The sequence below is a fragment of the Schistocerca nitens genome, chromosome 7 (assembly GCF_023898315.1).
Source record: "Schistocerca nitens isolate TAMUIC-IGC-003100 chromosome 7, iqSchNite1.1, whole genome shotgun sequence".
Classification (NCBI taxonomy): Eukaryota; Metazoa; Arthropoda; class Insecta; order Orthoptera; family Acrididae; genus Schistocerca; species Schistocerca nitens.
In genome coordinates, this window is record NC_064620.1 from 513,637,071 (window position 1) to 513,653,068 (window position 15,998).

Here is a 15,998-nt window from a genome sequence, read left to right on the forward strand (position 1 = left end):
CGGTCGCAGGTTCGAATCCTGCCTCGGGAATGGATGTGTGTGATGTCCTTAGGTTAGTTATGTTTAAGTAGTTCTAAGTTCTAGGGGACTGATGACCTCAGTAGTTAAGCCCCATAGTGCTCAGAGCCATTTGAACCATTTTTGTGTGTGTATGTGTGTGTGTGTGTGTGAGTGTTTTACCTGCCTCCTTAGTTGAATGATCAATGTACATGGCTACCGTGTGGAGGATCCGGGTTCGATTGCTGGTACTCCTAAGGATATTTGCTTGGTGGAAGGGTTGGTACAGGTGTAAGAGGTCCGAGCAGATGTAATTTTGATGAATTGCTCATGCGCTGCCTGCGATATGCAAGGTCTCTGACCAGAGAGCAGTGTTGAATGCAGTAGGAAATGTGTAGCTGTAGCACTAAGTTGTTGCTAGTCTGGAGTCTGCTCTGGTCTGGTACGGTGTATCGTGTTGGCTGGCCCGGTCGCGGTGCAGCGATGCCGGAGCCTGAGTATTATTGTATAAGGTAAAAAGCAGCCTCGCGCATATGTAGTAATGTTATCTCAAGTCGCATGTAAATGTTTTAAAACTCTCGTAATAATAATCTTCCTCATAAAAAGTTACTTTTAACAACCATTCATTTCAATTTAAAGAATTTACTAATTTCTCCCATCCATGATCATCCCGATTATTGCAATAGAAAAATCAGTTGCTCCCTTTCATAAATGACAGATAGGTCGGCCAGCATTGCACGGAGCTGTGCCGGAAAAATTTAGATTCAGAATGATTTTTCAGGGCCATGACGCAGCACTGCTGTCGTCCAAAATTTACCAGGTTAAATTCACAGTGAACTATTGAAAAGTCATAAGTGAGCGACAATTGAGAGGTTAGTTACATTGTTTTATTGCCAGGTTACTGAATTTTTTTTTTATTGGGTCGTTACACTGTATGTGAACGACATAATTATAATTTTTACTGTTGAGAGGTTACACTAAATTAGAATCATTATTCATATTATTTATTTTATTTTTTTGTGGGGAGGTTACACAGGGAACCCAACTGAGGTCTGGAAAGAGTGAATAATGGTCGGGAGATCAGTGTCCTGACGACATGTCCTTATATACCACATCCGCAGACGCTGCAAAGCAGTGCATGACACGGGGCCGGTACAAATCTCTCGGGCCTTCACGGCCTGAGAGATGCTCGTTTATGTAAACGCCGACAAAAAAATCGCAACACCACGAAAATAATTAATGAAGAAAAATGAAATTTCGTATGTAAGTGGTTAACTTTGCAAGACCACCGATTGATGCAAGCGCGATATAAAGCATTTCAAATGTAAAATCCTTCTACATCGCCAGAATGGTGAAGGCAAGCATGCAAACGTGCATGCATTGTGAAACATGCTGGTAGATTAAAACTGTGTGCCAGACCGAGACACGAACTAGAGATCTTTGCATTTCGCAGGCAAGTGCTGGCGGAAGAAGAGCTGTGGTAACGGGTCGTAGGAAGTGCTTGGGTAGGTCAGTCGATAGAGCACTTGCCTGCGAAAGGCAAATGTCCCGAGTTCGAGTCTCCGTTCAGCTCGCAGTTTTAATCTGCCGCCGGCCCGAGTGGCCGAGCGGTTGTAGGCGCTACATTCTGGAACCGCGCGACCGCTACGGTCGCACGTTCGAATCCTGCCTCGGGCATGGATGTGTCTGATGTCCTTAGGTTAGTTAGGTTTAAGTAGTTCTAAGTTCTAGGGGACTGATGACCTCAGAAGTGGAGTCCCGTAGTGCTCAGAACCATTTTTTTAATCTGCCGGTAAGTTCCATGTCAGCGCACACACTGCTGCAGAGCGAGAACGTCTTTCTGGATGCATTATGTTGTACAGGTGCCGGATGTCAGTTTATGCGATGGAATTCCATGACTTTTGCACTTCGTCGGTCAATACAGAGACGGATTACGTCGGATGTGGATGACGCTGGAGTTGTCGTATTATGTCCCATATGTGTTCGACTGGAGACGGATGTGATGACCGAACAGGTCAAGGCAACATGTAAACACTCTGTAGAACATGTTGTTTTACAACAGCGGTATGTGGGCGAGCGTTATCCTTCTGGGAAACACCACATGGAATGCTGTTCGTTCCTTGCCCTCCAATGAGCTCTCACTTAACATCACTGAAGTCGCAATGTCGGTGGTCTGGACTCAGTGAAATGCAAGCTACAGGGCGTCTGGCTTTGAGCCCTCCTTGAAGTAACCAATTTTTAACAGATTGTTGTGTTACTGCGGTGTCAACTGCTGCCTACACAGCAGCTGCAGATGCAGTACTGTGCGACAGAGTCATATGCCGAAAACGGGTGTTCCCTCTCAGTAATGCCACGTGCCCATCCTGAGTCCAGTCTTCTTCCAGCCGTACATTCTCGTGATCATCGCTGCCAGCATCCATGTACTATGGCTACATTCGCGCCAAGACTTTCGGCAGTATTGCAGAACGAACATCCAGCTTTTCGTAGCCTATTACACGACTTCGTTCAAACCCAGTGAGGTGTTGATAATGGCGTCTTTGTCCCCTTAAAGATATTCTTGACTAACATCAACTCACCTCATCCAGTGTCAAAGGTAACTAGCTCACGATCGTTACAGCTTGGGTTTAAAGAAAAACCTGATTTGCGTCCTCTTTGTGGTGCTACTAATGCCACTCTAATGCGACCGGCGCAAAATTCGAATAGACATCATCTCTCAGCTGTAGGAACACGCTTACAAGCTTTCATTTATGTCAAACAACCACTGGCGCGAAATCTTTCAGATGTAGAAACATGTTCACCACCTTTCGTTTAGGTCGCACAACTCCATCTTGATGTTGCGACTTTTTTCCCCCTCAGTGTGTATATGTATACATACACTCCTGGAAATTGAAATAAGAACACCGTGAATTCATTGTCCCAGGAAGGGGAAACTTTATTGACACATTCCTGGGGTCAGATACATCACATGATCACACTGACAGAACCACAGGCACATAGACACAGGCAACAGAGCATGCACAATGTCGGCACTAGTACAGTGTATATCCACCTTTCGCAGCAATGCAGGCTGCTATTCTCCCATGGAGACGATCGTAGAGATGCTGCATGTAGTCCTGTGGAACGGCTTGCCATGCCATTTCCACCTGGCGCCTCAGTTGGACCAGCGTTCGTGCTGGACGTGCAGACCGCGTGAGACGACGCTTCATCCAGTCCCAAACATGCTCAATGGGGGACAGATCCGGAGATCTTGCTGGCCAGGGTAGGTGACTTACACCTTCTAGAGCACGTTGGGTGGCACGGGATACATGCGGACGTGCATTGTCCTGTTGGAACAGCAAGTTCCCTTGCCGGTCTAGGAATGGTAGAACGATGGGTTCGATGACGGTTTGGATGTACCGTGCACTATTCAGTGTCCCCTCGACGATCACCAGTGGTGTACGGCCAGTGTAGGAGATCGCTCCTCACACCATGATGCCGGGTGTTGGCCCTGTGTGCCTCGGTCGTATGCAGTCCTGACTGTGGCGCTCACCTGCACGGCGCCAAACACGCATACGACCATCATTGGCACCAAGGCAGAAGCGACTCTCATCGCTGAAGATGACACGTCTCCATTCGTCCCTCCATTCACGCCTGTCGCGACACCACTGGAGGCGGGCTGCACGATGTTGGGGCGTGAGCGGAAGACGGCCTAACGGTGTGCTGGACCGTAGCCCAGCTTCATGGAGACGGTTGCGAATGGTCCTCGCCGATACCCCAGGAGCAACAGTGTCCCTAATTTGCTGGGAAGTGGCGGTGCGGTCCCCTACGGCACTGCGTAGGATCCTACGGTCTTGGCGTGCATCCGTGCGTCGCTGCGGTCCGGTCCCAGGTCGACGGGCACGTGCACCTTCCGCCGACCACTGGCGACAACATCGATGTACTGTGGAGACCTCACGCCCCACGTGTTGAGCAATTCGGCGGTACGTCCACCCGGCCTCCCGCATGCCCACTATACGCCCTCGCTCAAAGTCCGTCAACTGCACATACGGTTCACGTCCACGCTGTCGCGGCATGCTACCAGTGTTAAAGACTGCGATGGAGCTCCGTATGCCACGGCAAACTGGCTGACACTGACGGCGGCGGTGCACAAATGCTGCGCAGCTAGCTCCATTCGACGGCCAACACCGCGGTTCCTGGTGTGTCCGCTGTGCCGTGCGTGTGATCATTGCTTGTACAGCCCTCTCGCAGTGTCCGGAGCAAGTATGGTGGGTCTGACACACCGGTGTCAATGTGTTCTTTTTTCCATTTCCAGGAGTGTATATTGGAGTTTTGCTCTCAGCATCGCATTCCTACACGTTAGACACATGTACTGCAAATTTCTAGTGGCGAAACTAGGGTTATATCATTTGAGAGGTACAGATGCGAGCAAATGTGCCGGGACATACCCCATTTCACTGCTACTAGCGCCACGTCATCATTGCGCGCCTGTGCGTAGCATACAAGTGTCGCACTATACTTAAGCATGAAATTAAAAATTAAAGTAGTTTTCTCAGACTTTTTAACATGTGTTTCAGTATATTAATGTTAAAAATGTTAAATCTCAGAGTGACCAGATGAATTTATTTCGCTAAATAAAGTGTTTTACGAAAAAATTAAGTGGTGATAAATAATAAAGCCAGAAAAGCAGAAATTGGTCAGAATGTGAAAATGTATGTCGTAACTAACTGCAACAAGTCTCAACTCGATGGAATCAATATGTTGGTCAAAATCGGCGTTTTTACGAAAAATTGAAAGCGCTAAATATTAGAAAGATGACAATTCGTGTGAAGCTTCGGATTGATATAAAAACTTTAGTTTTGTGACCCGAATAAGCTACCTCTAATAGTTTTCAAGCAGTCTGCAGAAAATTATATTTGGAACAAGAACGTCCCTATTAATGGTAGATTAAGTATCAGTTATATTAATGCTTCAAATGGCTCTGACCACTATGCGACTTAACTTCTGACTAACCTAAGGACATCACACACATCCACGCCCGAGGCAGGATTCGAACCTGCGACCGCAGCGGTCGCTCGGTTCCTGACTGTAGCGCCTAGAACCGCTTGCCACTCCGGCCGGCTTATATTAATAATAGACAGTTCTCATTACAGCACTTTATTTCATCCATTATATAATAGAGTTGTAGCAAGATCAAGACTTTTATGTAAATACCAGTCAATAAAAAGTCTTTTAAAGTTGAAGTTTAGAGGTCATGCTATACTGTCGGTTCCGTTCTAAAAATCCTAGCAGGCAAAGTTGAAATGCAATTGACCTATAACTTTTTTCTGTAATTAAAACCAGCTGAACTCCACTGATATAGAAATTACCAAGATTCTAAATTGATTCCTGACAGTATTATAAAATAATACGTGTCCGAGAAAGCGGCCACTTAGGGGCTGATACCTGGGCATACAGCAGATGACGCCAGATGTTTCCTTCGGCCGTCCGCTGCGCCCATATATAAATACGGCCTGAGACACTTCGCACTCAGCTACCATACTGTTCGCGTCAAACGTCGGCTCACGCGCTGCCTCGGAAGACGTCACAACCAGGCCGCTATTAAACGCATGTTTTCAGTAATAATAGAAAGTGAACTGACGAGGACTGTACACCGTCCTGCATAATTTAAATTTCGAAACACACTCTTCTCTTCGCATCGAGTTGTCAATGTCCTCGTCAGTCAGACACTGGCTTACGCGCAGCCTCGGATGACGTCACAATCAGGCTGCTATCAAATGCGTGTTTTCGGCAAAAATAGCAAGTGAACTCCCGAGGACCGTACATCGTCCTGGATCCCTCAGATCTCATCTACATCTAAATCCACGCGATTACTCTAAAATTCACAATAAAGTGCATGGCAGAGGGTTCAATGAACCATCTTCAAGCTGTCTCTCTACCGTTCCACTGTCTAATGGCGCACGGGAAAAACGAGCAGCTAAATTTTTCTTTGTGAGCCCTGATTTCTCTCATTTTACCGTGGTGATGATTTCTCCCTATGTAGGTGGGTGCCAACAGAATGTTTTCGCAATCGGAGGAGCAAATTGGTGATTGAAATTTCGTGAGAAAATCCGATCGCAACGAAAAACGGCTTTGTTTTAATGATTTCCAATCGAATTCACGTATCATGTCTTTGGAACTATCTCCCCTATTTAGCGATAGTACAAAACGAGCCGCCCTCCTTTGACTTTTTCGATGTCATCCGTCAGTCCCACCTGATGCGGATCCTACACAGCATAGCAATACTCCAGAATAGGGCGGACAAGCGTGATGTAAGCAGTCTCTTTAGCACACCTGTTGCACCTTCTTTTTGCCAATGAATCGCAGTCTTTTGTTTGCTCTACCCACAACATTATCTGTGTGATCGTTATAAATTAGGCTATTTGTAATTGCAATCCCTAAGTTTCAGTTGAATTTACAGTCTTCAGAATTGTATGACATCGTGTAATCGAAATTTAGCTGAATTCTTTTAGTACTTATGTGAATAACATCACACTTCTCTTTATTCAGGGTCAACTGCCACTTTTCGCACCATACAGATATCTCATCTAAATCATTTTGCAATTCGTTTTTTTTTCGTCGGATGACTTTACTAGGTGGTAAATCACAGCACCATTCTCCAAACAATCTAATAGGGTAACTCAGATTGTCTCCTAAGTCATTAATAAAGATCAGGAACAAAAGAGGGCCTATAACACTTCCTTGGGGACGCCGGATATTACTTCTGTTTTACTAGATGACTTGCCGTCTATTACTACGAACTGTGACCTTTCTGACAGGAAATCACGAATCCAGTCGCACAATTGAGGCGATATTCCACAGGCACGCAGGTTGGTTAGAAGACGCTTGTGAGGAACGGTGTCGAAAGTCTTCTGGAACTCTAAAAATATGGAATCAATTTGACATCCCCTGTCGATAGCACTCATTACTTCATGAGTTTCACAAGAACTATGTTTTCTGAATCGGTGCTGACTATGTGTGAATAAACAGTTTTCTTCGAGGTAATTCATAGTGTTCGAACACAGTATATGTTCCAAAACCCAACTGCAAATCGACTTTAGTGATATGGGTCTGTAATTCAGCGGATTACTCCTATTTCCTTTTTCAGTGTTGGTGTGACTTGAGCAATTTTCCAGTCTTTAGGTACGGAACTTCCTGTGAAATGGTTCAAATGGCTCTGAGCACTATGGGACTTAACATCTGAGGTCATCAGTTCCCTACTTAAACCTAACTAACCTAAGGACATCACACACATCCATGCCCAAGGCAGGATTCGAACCTGCGACCGTAGCAGTCGCGCGGTTCCGGACTACAGCGCCTAGAACAGCATGGCCACCGCGGCCGGCGAACTTCCTGTGAGCGAGCGATTGAATATAATTGCTAAATATGGGGCTATTGTATCAGCATACTCTGAAAGGAACCTGACTGGTATAGAATCTAGACCGGAGGCCTTGCCCTTATTAAGTGATTTAAGCTGCTTTGCTACCCCGAGAATATTTACTTCTATGTTTCTCACCTTGGCAGTTGTTCTTGATTGGAATTCAGGAATATTTACTTCGCCTTCTTTGGTGAAGGAGTTTCGAAAAACCGTTTTAATAACTCTGCTTTAGTGGCACTGTCATCAGTGACTTCACCGTTGTTATCGCGCAGTGAAGGTACTGATTGCGTCTTGTCACTGGTGTGCTGTATGTATTAGCAGAATATCTTTGGCTCTTATGCTAGATTCCGATACAGAGTTTTGTTGTGCAAATTATTAAAAGCATCTCGCATTCAAGTATGCGCTATATATCGAATTTTTGCAAAACTTTCACAATCATGGGGATTTTTCATTCTTTTAAATTTTACATGCTTTTTTCATTGCTGCTGCAACAGCAGTCTGACCAGTTTTGTGCACCACGTGGGATCAGTACCGTCACTAATTAATTTATGTGGTATATATCTCTCAAGTGCCGTCGATACTATCTCCCTGAAATCATACCACATCTTTCCTACGCTAACGTGATCAGATCAGAAGGAGTGGAGACTGTCTCTTAAAAAGACGTTAAGAGCATTTTTATCAGCTTTTTTAAATAGATATACTTTGCGTTACTTTTTGATGGTTGCAGGTGTTACGGTATTCAGCCCAGCAGCAACTGCCTTGTGGTCGCTAATCCCTGTATTCGTCACGATACTCCCTATTTGTCCAGGATTATTTGTTGCTAAGCCGTCAAGTCTGCTTTCGCAACCATTTATGCTTCGAATGGGCTCATAAACTAATTGCTCAAACTTCAATAATTTTCTGAGAAAGCATTCAGTACAATTTCGGATGACGTTTTACGCCTGCCGCCAGCTTTAAGCGTATAATTTTTCCAGCGTATCGAGGGTAGATTGAAGTCACCACCGACTACAATTGTATGAGTGGGGTACCTATTTGGAATGAGACTCAAGTTTTCTTTGAACTGTTCAGCAACTATACCTTCTGAGTCGGGGAGGGGGGGGGGGCGGGGGGGGGGGGGCGGTAAAACTGCTGGCGTGCCACCCGTAATGTTAAAACCGCGTGGAATATGATGAGATTATATTCCAGTTTTGTGGCGAGTGATTAACTTTGATGCTTAAAAGTCAGGGCGAAAGACCATTTTAATTGGAACTTACCGTAGAGGTCGCGTCTGAACTGCTTGCTCATAGTGCTGTTTACGATAGGGACATCATTATTATTATTGTCAGGAATATTACTATGTTTTTGCGTGTGACTTTATTAAATACATTAGTCAGTTAGAACTCAAAACTTTTATTTATAATCATAGTTCCTGGTCCCGCTGAGTAAACAGAGAATAGAAGCAGTTCTTTCAGTGAGCACGAGAGGAACGTGGACTTGCAGAGTGGAAACTATTGATCAGTGTGTTCCCCATCGTTTTCTGGCTGAAAGCAGAAATAGTTTACAGGCTCTCGTAAAAGACGGCGAGTAGTAATCCATATTCCAAGCGACGCACAACTTCCTCTTCCCATACAGCCTTTAGTTCCACCTCTTCTTCCCCCCTCTCTCAGTCCACCTTCTGGTCCCTCTATCTCTGCATCTCCTCTTACCCACTCTTTCTATGTAATTTCCGCCCTCTCTGAGCACCCCAATACCAACAAAGTTATTCTCTGATGTCTTAACACATATCCTATGATCCTGTCCCTTCTTCTTCTTGTCGGTGTTTTCCATATATTCTTTTCCTCTTCGATTCCGTGCAGAACCTCCTTTTTCCTTACCTTTACAGTCAATCTAATTTTCAACATTCTTCTGTAACACCGCATTCAAATTCTTCGGTTCTCTTCTGTTGCAGTTTTCCCACAGTCCACGTTCCACTTCCATACAGTGCTGTGCTCTAAACGTACATTCGCAGAAATTTCTTCCTCAAATTAAGAGACATGTTAGACACTAGCAGACTCCTCTCTACCGGAATGCCCTCTTTGCATGTGCTAGTCTACGTTTTATGTTCTCCTTGCTCTGTTCGTCATGGGTTATTTTGCTGCTTCATTCCTTAGTACTTCCGTATCGCACTTCTTTGTGCTTTGTTTCTTCCTGGCTAGTCTCTTAAACTTCAGCCTACTCTTCATCACGACTAAATTGTGATCTGAGTCTGTATCTGCTCCTGGGTATTTCTTTCATTCCAGTATCTGATTTCGGGATCTCTGCCTAACCATGGTATAATCTAACAGAAACCTTCCCGTATCTCCCGGCCTTTTCCAAGTACACCTCCTCCCCTTTTGTGATTCTTGAACGGAGTATTGGCTATTATTAGCTGAATTTATTACAGAACTCAATTATTTTTTCTCCTCTCTCATTCCTAGTACCAAGCCCAAATTCTTCCGTAACTGTTTTTCTACCCTTTACCCTACAACTGCATCCTAATTCCCCAAGTCTATTAGATTTTCATCTCCGTTGAAATCTTCATATACATTATCTATCTTTTCATCTTCGGTTTACGACGTCGGCATGTACACCTGATACTATCGTTGGTGTTGGTTTGCTGTCGATTCTGATTAGAACAACCCTACACTGAACTGTTCTTAGTAGCTCACTCTCCTCCCTCTCTTCCTGTTCATAAAGAATCCTATTCCCGTAGAACCACTTACTGCTACTGTTGATATTAGTCTGTACTCATCTGAACAGAAATCCTTGTCTTCCTCCGATTTCACTCCACTGACTCCACTGTATCTAGACTGAGCCTCTGCAGTTCCCTTTTTAGATTTTCTAACCACTCTACCATATTACAGCTTCTGATATTGCATGTCCCAGCTTGTAGAACGTCATCCTTCCGTTGCTTATTCAGTATTTTTCTTGTGCTCACCTAGCCCTATGTGTCCCAGTGGGTGATTACTCCGGAATCTTATGCCGCTGGAGAGATCATTATTACACTTTTTCAGTTACAGGCCACATATACTGTGCATCAAATTGTGTGTCTTTAATGGAGTAGTTTCAAATTCTGCATCCTCATGCCGTAGATCATTGCAGTCCTTAGGGGCAGTTTCCCACCCCTAGGGCAGGAGAGGGCAGCGGAGGTTCTCAGGTATTTATTCCTCAAATTATGGTCTCTGGTACTATTGGACCTATTTTGGTGATGGATGTGCTCTTTGCCTCTGCTGGTCTGATTCTTATATCCACCTTGCTTAGGCCCTGCGTCGATTTAATACAAACATCAAAGAAGGTTTTGCATCACCCCGGTTCCCAGAACTTCTGGATATTGTATCACAGACACAGTCCCTTTCACTGTTCAGTGCCACTAAACTCGCCCAAAGATGTAAACAACCGTGCATGAGCAGCACCTAATACACGGAGGGGTCCGACCGCCGATCAGTTCCAGTCATTCCACCAGGAAGGAGGTACACGGCCCGTGTTGTCTATAGTTCAACCATAGTTCTATAGTTCAACGGCCAATACCGCGGTTCTATCGCGTCCGCATTGTTTCTTTATGCCAAGAAGGGCTCTCAACAAGGGAAGTGTCCAGGCGTCTCGGAGTGAACCAAAGCGATGTTACTCGGACATGGAGGAGATACAGAGACACAGGAACTGTCGATGACATACCTCGCTTAGGCCGCCCACGAGCTACTACTACAGTGGATGACAGCTACCTATGGATTATGGCTCGGAGGAACCCTGACAGCAACGCCACCATGTTGAATAATGCTTTCCGAGCAGCCACAGGACGTCGTGTTACGTCTCAAACTATGCGCAATAGGCTGCATGATGCGCAACTTCATTCCCGACGTCCATGCCGAGGTGCATCTTTGCAACCACGACACCACGCAGCGCGGTACAGATGGGACCAGCAACATGCTGAATAGACAGCTCAGGATTGGCATCACATTCTCTTCACCGATGAGTGTCACATATGCCTTCAACCAGACAATCGTCGGACACGTGTTTGGAGGCAACCCAGTTAGGCTGATCATCTTAGACTCACTGTCCAGCGAGTGCAGCAAGTTGGAGGTTCCCTGCTGTTTTGGAGTGGCTTTATGTCGGGCCGACGTACGCCGCTGGTGGTCACGAAGGCGCCGTAACGGCTGTACGATACGTGAATGCCATCCTCCGACCGATAGTGCAACCATATCGTCAGCATATTGGCGAGGCATTCGTCTTCATGGACGACAATTCGCGGCCCCCATCGTGCACATCTTGTGAATGACTTCCTTCAGGATAACGACATCGCTCGACTAGAGTGGCCAGCATGGCCTCCACTCATGACCCCTATCGAACATGTCTGGGATAGATTGAAAAGGGCTGTTTATGGACGACGTGACCCTCCAACTCTGAGGGATCTACGCCGAATCGCCGTTGAGGAATGGGACAATCTGAACCAACAGTGCCTTGATGAACTTGTGGATAGTACGCCACGACGAATACAGGAATGGATCAATGCAAGAGGACGTGCTACTGGGTATTAGAGGTACCGGTGTTTACAGCAATCTGGACCACGACCTCTGAAGGTCTGGCTGTATGATGGTACAATATGCTATGTGTGGTTTTCATGAGCAATAAAAAGGGCGGAAATGATGCTTATGTTGATCGCTACTCCAATTTTCTGTACAGGTTCCGGAACTCTCGGAATCGAGGTGATGCAAAACTTTTTTTGATGCGTGTACTAAAGTAGCAGAATTTCTTTACTGCACTACTGTAACTCTGTGGTAGTGTGGCTGTACGGAGGTCTTTGGTCTTGTTACTCTAGCATACGGTTGCCAGGCAACAGCAAGTCGGTTACTTGCTCACGGAGACAGTGTGCTCTTGCACCCTCATTAGTGGGCGTCAAAAGAAAGTGGATTTCGTAATTGCTCTCTGCTGATCACTCATGCACAAAGCTTAGGGAGAGTGCTGCAATATGTATGTTGGTGAAAGACAAATCGTCATATGCACCACAGATCATGAATGCAATAGGAGACTGGGAAAACGCAGCAAATCAGCAGTAGTTAATCCATAACACAACTGTGATTGCCTCATCAGTCTGCGGGAGGTATTGATGCAGTAACGGAAAATGTGAGAGGCTACTCAGGTTGTTAAAAGCCCTCACACTGGGAAGATAGGTTCACGTTGCCGAAATATTAGAGCGAATCCAGTCCAGCTAGGACATGGATGTCTTTCTGTTGGTAACTGCTGTCCCTGTGAACCGCCTGCCTAGTAGCATATATATTCGTCTAGCCCGTCAGAATAGCCCAAGCAATAATCAGCCGTTTAAACAATCATCCCCGATAACCTTGGCATCTTATGACGCCCAGTGACGTCTCAGAATAGTGACATCGGTTATTACACGACAGCCGAGCAAGGACACATTATATACGATTTCGACCTGGTGGTAATGGAAGGCAGGATTCGGTTACGATTGTGGACGGGGCCGTAATCAGTTACTATTGGTTGCCTTTTACAGTTACACACAATTTATTTTAAACCAGTAATTCCAGACTCAACAATAAAGAAAAATACCGCACGTTTTTAATGAATGAATAAACAACAGTGTAAATAATAGTGTTTTCAATGAGTTACAATTTAGCAAATCACCATTAAAAACAGATACAACAGATAATGTTTTAAAAGCAAGCCACTGTGGCATGGGGAGAAGGCCTTACACGCCAGGAATGGCAATAAATTAAGAATTGTTTAAGACCTCGCTGCAATTTACAACTTACAGGTATTGAAATATTAAAGGTACGTCGCCACAAACACAGCAGAACCGAGGAGTGGCAGTAAAAAAAGGTTTTAAGGCTTACTGCTAAAATACAAATACCAGAATCTTAAGGCAAATGACCACAATCACAGGAACGGCAGTAACATAAAAACATTTTGAAACCTGCTGTAAAACAACAAATACAACAGCAAAAGTTAATTAAAACACAAGCAACTGATCCAGACGGTGCTCCAGGAATCGACCTCTGAGAAGGTCTGGCAACAAACACCTTCCCGAGCGATGAGATAGGCAGCTAAGAGTTGCATTCACTTCACAAGATGGTAACTCAGACTAGCGGCAGTTTAACGAATGTTTAATGATACTCTTGCTGAAGCTGCCTGACGTCTGATAAACCAAATGCAACGATGGAACAATACGCCAAAGCCAGACCCGGCGACTGCAGCTCGTGGTCGTGCGGTAGCGTTCTCGCTTCCCATTCCCGGGTTCCCAGGTTCGATTCCCGGCGGGGTCAGGGATTTTCTCTGCCTCGTGATGATTGGGTGTTGTGTGATGTCCTTAGGTTAGTTAGGTTTAAGTAGTTCTAAGTTCTAGGGGACTGATGACCATAGATGTTAAGTCCCATAGTGCTCAGAGCCATTTGAACCATTTTTGAACCGGAACCGGCGGTCTGCACTGGTCCAGAATACTGTGTTTAGAGTCCCTGGAATGAGGAAGGAATCATTACCACCAGAGTAGAGGAATCACCAACCAGCCTACAATCAAGAAAGCTGTCAAAACTACACGCCTTACCGGACAGCAGCTGCCAGGCGAGGAAACGTACACTGCCGTTACATACACTTACCCCCACGGCAGGTAACTGGAGTGTTAGCGGCCACCAGGCAAGAAAAATTACCGCTGGTTGAACTTAAGAAATTGTAACAAGTTGAACGCAGTAAACAGTAATAAGAAGTCGAGGAAAGCTAATGAGATCCGCCTTCCCAAACACTCCACTCGCTGTTCTTCGCCTCTGCGACATTACGAGCAGCAACACGAACCCAAGTCACTGGAGAATCGCGAGATATCACAGTGGTGGAGGTTTCTCATCTTAAAGCTTGCTGGATGTGGTTTATGACGAAGTCGTGCACCCTCTTGACCACAGCCCTTCCATCCGGCAGTCCATGCGTGCCGCCAGCGGTCTTGGCGTGTTTTCGCACTGCACAGACCTGGCTTCTCCTCAGACCTCTACCGAACTCGCCACTCACACGACCCGGCAAAAACAACGACGTCGACCCAAAGATAGGGCAACAATTACTACATATCGATAAACGCCGCTGCTGCCACTAGCGGACAGGAAACGCTTGCAAAACCGAGTGGCGCCAGTCAACACGAGAAGAGGACAAACAACCGGAACCATGCCAACTAAACGATACCATCTGGCCTCCAGCAGCGGGCAAAAACCTACAAACATCACCAACGCGAGCCGCAGCGCGGCTCATGGATCGTATTTGGAGCCCTACAGTTTCATCGCCCTGAAGAAGACCACTGCAATTCGATCTAAATGTGTACTGGGTGGCTATAGTCAAACTTTCCTTGTTTAATACGTTATAACACGGAAACCAGTTACCGTACGAGTACCAAATTTGGTAGCATTCATGCCCAGAATATGGGATGCGCGATTTCCCTGCGTCACAGCGGCACCGTCCAGTTCCAACCATGACCACCAGGTGCTATGAGCAGCCATCATGATGCGTAGTCTCACTCATCTGACCAGTTGCAGTACACTCGTTGACATGTCAACATGAGCTTGGAACAGTCGCAGTCGCAGTGACGTCTCAACGTGTGCTTGGACAAAAGGAGCAGGGCATCATTGATGAAGCTCTGTTATCGAAACAACAGTAATGCTGCGGCTGCACTTCGAGAGTGTGACCGCCTGAAAGGTTACGGAAGGGTCCTCTTTCTCCACCTGCATGATGAAGAAGTTCGAATCAACTGGAGAACTGGGCGTCGCTACGGGAAGGGGCTTACGACCTGTTGCACCACAGGTGGTTGATGAAATCGCTGTTGCTACAGCAACCAACGCTGTGCGCAATAATTCCCGATGGTCAGGCAGTGCGCGTGCTGTGTTATGACAGTTGAACATCCTGTTGTACCTGTACTGAAGGTGCTTCGAACCATGGCATCCGTACAAGGTCCATATCGTACAGCGGCTTGCACCACAGAATGCACTTTCTCGCAAAGACTGAAGTTGACGAGGGCTGGCCATGGAACAGGTTGGCGCTCGAGGACCAACGACATGCAATGTGATAGGCCAGAGTTACTGTGATATGCTTCGTCAGCATGTCGTACCCACCCTACAGGACAGAGACGCATTGAACTCAACAGCTTTCGTACAAGATGGAGTCAAACTGTACATCGCTCGTAAAGTTCACCTGCTTCTCCGAAACACATTTGGAAACGACCGAATTATCAGCGGATCGTTTCCAAATGCTTGGACGGCACCATCACCTGATCTCATTTCCGGTGATTTCTGGTTGTTGGACTACCTGAACGAGAGGGTTTACCAGGGGAACATTCGCACATGTGCTGATCTGAAGCGCAGCATATCAAAAGAGGTAGTCAGCGTACCTACTGATATGCTGCGTACTGCTGTGCAGAGTGCAGTCCTTCGCTTTCAGACTCTTCCGGACACAGGTGGGTGCCATATTGAACCCTTTTTGCAACAGTAATGGTACAGCTATGTTATTGGACGATGTACCGTAGCAGCACATTAGAAGTGTTTCAGTTGAATTGATTATGCATTATTTTTCTTCCCCATGTCCTTGACATTAATGCTACCCAGTGTGGCCGTCGTACAGTAATTAGTTTCTG